Below are 8,317 nucleotides of genomic sequence, written 5' to 3'. Positions count from 1 at the left end.
CTTAACAGATGTAGTAGAAGATAAACCGTTGTTAGTTACTTGTGTCTTAACACATGTAGTAGAAGATAAACCGTTGTTTGTTACTTGTGTCTTAACACATGTAGTAGAAGATAAACCGTTGTTTGTTACTTGTGTCTTAATAGATGTAGTAGAAGATAAACCGTTGTTTGTTACTTGTGTCTTAACACATGTAGTAGAAGATAAACCGTTTTGTTACTTGTGTCTTAACACATGTAGTAGAAGATAAACCGTTTTGTTACTTGTGTCTTAACAGATGTAGTAGAAAATAAACCGTTGTTTGTTACTTGCTTTATCAAATGTAGTAGAAGATAAACCGTTGTTTGTTACTTGTGTCTTAACACATGTAGTAGAAGATAAACCGTTGTGTTACTTGTGTCTTAACAGATGTAGTAGAAGATAAACCGTTGTGTTACTTGTGTCTTAACACATGTAGTAGAAGATAAACCGTTGTTTGTTACTTGTGTCTTAACACATGTAGTAGAAGATAAACCGTTGTTTGTTACTTGTGTCTTAACAGATGTAGTAGAAGATAAACCGTTGTTTGTTACTTGTGTCTTAACACATGTAGTAGAAGATAAACCGTTTTGTTACTTGTGTCTTAACACATGTAGTAGAAGATAAACCGTTTTTGTTACTTGTGTCTTAACAGATGTAGTAGAAGATAAACCGTTGTTTTTAGTTGTGTCTTAACACATGTAGTAGAAGATAAACTGTTGTTTGTTACTTGTGTCTTAACACATGCAGTAGAAGATAAACCGTTTTGTTACTTGAGTCTTAACAGATGTAGTAGAAAATAAACCGTTGTTTGTTACTTGTGTCTTAACAGATGTAGTAGAAGATAAACCGTTTTGTTACTTGTGTTTTATCAGATGTAGTAGAAGATAAACCGTTGTTTGTTACTTGTCTTTTCACAGATGTAGTAGAAGATAACCGTTGTTTGTTACTTGTCTTTGACAGATGTAGTAGAAGATAACCGCTGTTTATTATTTGTCTTTTGACAGATGTAGTAGAAGATAACCGCTGTTTGTTACTTGTCTTTTGACAGATGTAGTAGAAGATAACCGCTGTTTGTTACTTGTCTTTTGACAGATGTAGTAGAATATAACCGCTGTTTGTTACTTGTCTTTTGACAGATGTAGTAGAAGATAACCGATGTTTGTTACTTGTGTTTTGACAGATGTAGTAGAAGGTAACCGCTGTTCGTTTCTTGTCTTTTGACAGATGTAGTGGTTGTTACTTGTCTTTTGACAGATATAGTAGAAGATAACCGTTGTTTGTGACTTGTATTTTGACAGATGTAGTAGAAGATAAACCGTTGTTTGTTACTTGTGTCTTAACACATGTAGTAGAAGATAAACCGTTTTGTTACTTGTGTCTTAACACATGTAGTAGAAGATAAACCGTTGTTTGTTACTTGTGTCTTAACACATGTAGTAGAACATAAACCGTTGTTTGTTACTAGTGTCTTAACAGATGTAGTAGAAGATAAACCGTTGTTTGTTACTTGTGTCTTAACAGATGTAGTAGAAGATAAACCATTGTTTGTTACTTGTGTCTTAACAAATGTAGTAGAAGATAAACCGTTGTTTGTTACTTGTGTCTTAACACATGTAGTAAAAGATAAACCGTTTTGTTACTTGTGTCTTAACAGATGTAGTAGAAGATAAACCGTTGTTTGTTACTTGTGTCTTAACACATATAGTAGAAGATAAACCGTTTTGTTACTTATGTCTTAACAGATGTAGTAGAAGATAAACCGTTGTTTGTTACTTGTGTCTTAATAGATGTAGTAGAAGATAAACCGTTGTTTGTTACTTGTGTCTTAATAGATGTAGTAGAAGATAAACCGTTGTGTTACTTGTGTCTTAACAGATGTAGTAGAAGATAAACCGTTGTTTGTTACTTGTGTCTTAACACATGTAGTAGAAGATAAACCGTTGTTTGTTACTTGTGTCTTAACACATGTAGTAGAAGATAAACTGTTGTTTTACTTGTGTCTCTTAACAGATGTAGTAGAAGATAAACAGTTGTGTTACTTGTGTCTTAACACATATAGTAGAAGATAAACCGTTTTGTTTCTTGCGTCTAAACACATGTAGTAGAAGATAAACCGTTTTGTTACTTCTCTTTTAAAAGATGTAGCAGAAGATAAACCGTTGTTTGTTACTTGTGTCTTAACAGATGTAGTAGAAGATAAACCGTTGTTTGTTACTTGTGTCTTAACAGATGTAGTAGAAGATAAACCGTTGTTTGTTACTTGTGTCTTAACAGATGTAGTAGAAGATAAACCGTTGTTTGTTACTTGTGTCTTAACACATGTAGTAGAAGATAAACCGTTGTTTGTTACTTGTGTCTTAACAGATGTAGTAGAAGATAAACCGTTGTTTGTTACTTGTGTCTTAACACATGTAGTAGAAGATAAACCGTTGTTTGTTACTTGTGTCTTAACAGATGTAGTAGAAGATAAACCGTTGTTTGTTACTTGTGTCTTAACAGATGTAGTAGAAGATAAACCGTTGTTTGTTACTTGTGTCTTAACAGATGTAGTAGAAGATAAACCGTTGTGTTACTTGTGTCTTAACAGATGTAGTAGAAGATAAACCGTTGTTTGTTACTTGTGTCTTAACACATGTAGTAGAAGATAAACCGTTGTTTGTTACTTGTGTCTTAACAGATGTAGTAGAAGATAAACCGTTTTGTTACTTGTGTCTTAACAGATGTAGTAGAAGATAAACCGTTTTGTTACTTGTGTCTTAACACATGTAGTAGAAGATAAACCATTTTGTTACTTGTGTCTTAACAGATGTAGTAGAAGATAAACCGTTGTTTGTTACTTGTGTCTTAACAGATGTAGTAGAAGATAAACCGTTGTTTGTTACTTGTGTCTTAATAGAGTAGTAGAAGATAAACCGTTGTGTTACTTGTGTCTTAACACATGTAGTAGAAGATAAACCGTTGTTTGTTACTTGTGTCTTAACAGATGTAGTAGAAGATAAACCGTTTTGTTACTTGTGTCTTAACACATGTAGTAGAAGATAAACCGTTGTTTGTTACTTGTGTCTTAACACATGTAGTAGAAGATAAACCGTTGTTTGTTACTTGTGTCTTAACAGATGTAGTAGAAGATAAAAACCTGTTTGTTACTTGTGTCTTAACAGATGTAGTAGAAGATAAACCGTTGTTTGTTACTTGTCTTAACACATGTAGTAGAAGATAAACCGTTGTTTGTTACTTGTGTCTTAACAGATGTAGTAGAAGATAAACCGTTGTGTTACTTGTGTCTTAACACATGTAGTAGAAGATAAACCGTTTTGTTACTTGTGTCTTAACACATGTAGTAGAAGATAAACCGTTTTTGTTACTTGTGTCTTAACAGATGTAGTAGAAGATAAACCGTTGTTTGTTACTTGTGTCTTAACAGATGTAGTAGAAGATAAACCGTTGTTTGTTACTTGTGTCTTAACAGATGTAGTAGAAGATAAACCGTTGTGTTACTTGTGTCTTAACAGATGTAGTAGAAGATAAACCGTTGTTTGTTACTTGTGTCTTAACACATGTAGTAGAAGATAAACCGTTGTTTGTTACTTGTGTCTTAACACATGTAGTAGAAGATAAACCGTTGTTTGTTACTTGTGTCTTAATAGATGTAGTAGAAGATAAACCGTTGTGTTACTTGTGTCTTAACACATATAGTAGAAGATAAACCGTTTTGTTACTTGTGTCTTAACACATGTAGTAGAAGATAAACCATTTTGTTACTTGTGTCTTAACAGATGTAGTAGAATATAAACCGTTGTTTGTTACTTGTGTCTTAATAGATGTAGTAGAAGATAAACCATTGTTTGTTACTTGTGTCTTAAAAGATGTAGTAGAAGATAAACCGTTGTGTTACTTGTGTCTTAACAGATGTAGTAGAAGATAAACCGTTGTGTTTTTACTTGTGTCTTAACACATGTAGTAGAAGATAAACCGTTGTTTGTTACTTGTGTCTTAACACATGTAGTAGAAGATAAACCGTTGTTTGTTACTTGTGTCTTAATAGATGTAGTAGAAGATAAACCGTTTTGTTACTTGTGTCTTAACACATGTAGTAGAAGATAAACCGTTGTTTGTTACTTGTGTCTTAACACATGTAGTAGAAGATAAACCGTTGTTTGTTACTTGTGTCTTAAGACATGTAGTAGAAGATAAACCGTTGTTTGTTACTTGTGTCTTAACACATGTAGTAGAAGATAAACCGTTGTTTGTTACTTGTGTCTTAATAGATGTAGTAGAAGATAAACCGTTGTGTTACTTGTGTCTTAACACATGTAGTAGAAGATAAACCGTTGTTTGTTACTTGTGTCTTAATAAATGTAGTAGAAGATAAACCGTTGTGTTACTTGTGTCTTAACACATATAGTAGAAGATAAACCGTTTTGTTACTTGTGTCTTAACACATGTAGAAGAAGATAAACCGTTTTGTCACTTGTGTCTTAACAGATGTAGTAGAAGATAAACCGTTGTTTTTACTTGTGTCTTAACAGATGTAGTAGAAGATAAACCGTTGTTTGTTACTTGTGTCTTAACAGATGTAGTAGAAGATAAACCGTTTTGTTACTTGTGTCTTAACAGATCTAGTAGAAAATAAACCGTTGTTTGCTACTTGTGTCTTAACAGATGTAGTAGAAGATAAACCGTTTAGTTACTTGTGTCTTAACAGATGTAATAGAAGATAAACCGTTTTGTTACTTTTATTTTATCAGACGTAGTAGAAGATAAACCGTTGTTTGTTACATGTCTTTTCATAAATGTAGTAGAAGATAACCGTTGTTTGTTACTTGTCATTTGACAGATGTATAGAAGATAACCGCTGTTTGTTAGTTGTCTTTTGACAGATGGAATAGAATATAACCGCTGTTTGTTACTTGTCTTTTGACAGATGTAGTAGAATATAACCGCTGTTTGTTACTTGTCTTCTGACAGATGTAGTAGAATATAACCGCTGTTTGTTACTTGTCTTTTGACAGATGTAGTAGAATATAACCGCTGTTTGTTACTTGTCTTTTGACAGATGTAGTAGAAGATAACCGATGTTTGTTACTTGTGTTTTCACAGATGTAGTAGAAGGTAACCGCTGTTCGTTTCTTGTCTTTTGACAGATGTAGTGGTTGTTACTTGTCTTTTGACAGATATAGTAGAAGATAACCGTTGTTTGTGACTTGTATTTTGACAGATGTAGTAGAAGATAAACCGTTGTTTGTTACTTGTGTCTTAATACATGTAGTAGAATGATAAACCGTTTTGTTACTTGTGTCTTAACACATGTAGTAGAAGATAAACCGTTGTTTCTTACTTGTGTCTTAACACATGTAGTAGAAGATAAACCGTTGTTTGTTACTTGTGTCTTAACAGATGTAGTAGAAGATAAACCGTTGTTTGTTACTTGTGTCTTAACAGATGTAGTAGAAGATAAACCGTTGTTTGTTACTTGTGTCTTAACACATGTAGTAGAAGAAAAACCGTTGATTCTTACTTGTGTCTTAACACATGTAGTAAAATATAAACCGTTTTCTTACTTGTGTCTTAACAGAAGTAGTAGAAGATAAACCGTTGTTTGTTACTTGTGTCTTAACACATGTAGTAGAAGATAAAGCGTTTTGTTACTTGTGTCTTAACAGATGTAGTAGAAGATAAACCGTTGTTTGTTACTTGTGTCTTAATAGATGTAGTAGAAGATAAACCATTGTTTGTTACTTGTGTCTTAATAGATGTAGTAGAAGATAAACCGTTGTGTTACTTGTGTCTTAACAGATGTAGTAGAAGATAAACCGTTGTGTTTCTTGTGTCTTAACACATGTAGTAGAAGATAAACCGTTGTTTGTTACTTGTGTCTTAACACATGTTGTAGAAGATAAACCGTTGTTTGTTACTTGTGTCTTAACAGATGTAGTAGAAGATAAACCGTTGTTTGTTACTTGTGTCTTAACAGATGTAGTAGAAGATAAACCGTTGTTTGTTACTTGTGTCTTAACACATGTAGTAGAAGATAAACCGTTGTTTGTTACTTGTGTCTTAATAGATGTAGTAGAAGATAAACAGTTGTGTTACTTGTGTCTTAACACATATAGTAGAAGATAAACCGTTTTGTTATTTGTGTCTTAAGACATGTAGAAGAAGATAAACCATTTTGTTACTTGTGTCTTAACAGATGTAGTAGAAGATAAACCGTTGTTTGTTACTTGTGTCTTAATAGATGTACTAGAAGATAAACCATTGTTTGTTACTTGTGTCTTAACAGATGTAGTAGAACATAAACCGTAGTTTGTTACTTGTGTCTTAACAGATGTAGTAGAAGATAAACCGTTGTTTGTTACTTGTGTCTTAACAGATGTAGTAGAAGATAAACCGTTTTGTTACTTGTGTCTTAACACATGTAGTAGAAGATAAACCGTTTTTGTTACTTGTGTCTTAACACATGTAGTAAAAGATAAACCGTTTTTGTTACTTGTGTCTTAACACATGTAGTAAAAGATAAACCGTTGTTTGTTACTTGTCTTTTGACAGATGTAGTAGAAGATAACCGCTGTTTGTTACTTGTCTTTTGACAGATGTATAGAAGATAACTACTGTTTGTTATTCGTCTTTTGACAGATGCAGTAGAAGATAACCGCTGTTTGTTACTTGTCTTTTGACAGATGTAGTAGAAGATAACCGCTGTTTGTTACTTGTCTTTTGACAGATGTAGTAGAAGATAAACCGTTGTTTGTTACTTGTGTCTTAACAGATGTAGTAGAAGATAAACCGTTGTTTGTTACTTGTGTCTTAACACACTTAGTAAAAGATAAACCGTTTTTGTTACTTGTTTTAACACATGTAATAGAAGATAAACCATTGTTTGTTACTTGTGTCTTAACAGAAGTAGTAGAAGATAAACCGTTTTGTTACTTGTGTCTTAACACATGTAGTAGAAGATAAACCGTTGTTTGTTACTTGTGTCTTAACAGATGTAGTAGAAGATAAACCGTTGTTTGTTACTTGTGTCTTAACACATGTAGTAGAAGATAAACCGTTGTTTGTTACTTGTGTCTTAACACATGCAGTAGAAGATAAACCGTTTTGTTACTTGTGTCTTAACAGATGTAGTAGAAAATAAACCATTGTTTGTTACTTGTGTCTTAACAGAAGTAGCAGAAGATAAACCGTTTTGTTACTTGTGTCTTAACAGATGTAGTAGAAGATAAACCGTTGTTTGTTAGTTGTGTCTTAACACATGTAGTAGAAGATAAACCGTTGTTTGTTACTTGTGTCTTAACACATGTAGTAAAAGATAAACCGTTGTTTGTTACTTGTGTCTTAACAGATGTAGTAGAAGATAAACCGTTTTGTTACTTTTGTTTTAACAGATGTAGTAGAAGATAAACCGTTGTTTGTTACTTGTCTTTTAACAAATGTAGTAGAAGATAACCGTTGTTTTTAGTTGTGTTTTGACAGATGTAGTAGAAAATAACCGCTGTTTATTATTTGTCTTTTGACAGAGGTAGTAGAAGATAACCCCTGTTTGTTACTTGTCTTTTGACAGATGTAGTAGAAGATAACCGCTGTTTATTACTTGTCTTTTGACAGAACTAGTAGAAGATAACCGCTGTTTGTTACTTGTCTTTGACAGATGTAGTAGAAGATAACCGCTGTTTGTTACTTGTCTTTTGACAGATGTAGTAGAAGATAACCACTGTTTGTTACTTGTCTTTTGACAGATGTAGTAGAATATAACCGATGTTTGTTATTTGTCTTTTGACAGATGTAGTAGAAGAAAACCGATGTTTGTTACTTGTCTTTTGACAGATGTAGTAGAATATAACCGCTGTTTGTTACTTGTCTTTTGACAGATGTAGTAGAAGATAACCGCTGTTTGTTACTTGTCTTTTGACAGATGTAGTAGAAGATAACCGCTGTTTGTTACTTGTCTTTTGACAGATGTAGTAGAATATAACCGTTGTTTGTTACTTGTCTTTTGACAGATGTAGTAGAAGATAACCGCTGTTTGTTACTTGTCTTTTGACAGATGTAGTAGAAGATAAACCGTTGTTTGTTACTTGTGTTTTGACAGATGTAGTAGAAGATAAACCGTTGTTTGTTACTTGTGTCTTAATACATGTAGTAGAATGATAAACCGTTTTGTTACTTGTGTCTTAACACATGTAGTAGAAGATAAACCGTTGTTTGTTACTTGTGTCTTAACACATGTAGTAGAAGATAAACCGTTGTTTGTTACTTGTGTCTTAACACATGTAGTAGAAGATAAACCGTTGTTTGT

This window comes from Tachypleus tridentatus, unplaced genomic scaffold, assembly GCF_004210375.1.
Source record: "Tachypleus tridentatus isolate NWPU-2018 unplaced genomic scaffold, ASM421037v1 Hic_cluster_2, whole genome shotgun sequence".
NCBI lineage: Eukaryota > Metazoa > Arthropoda > Merostomata > Xiphosura > Limulidae > Tachypleus > Tachypleus tridentatus.
Note: the sequence above shows the minus strand (reverse complement) of the source record.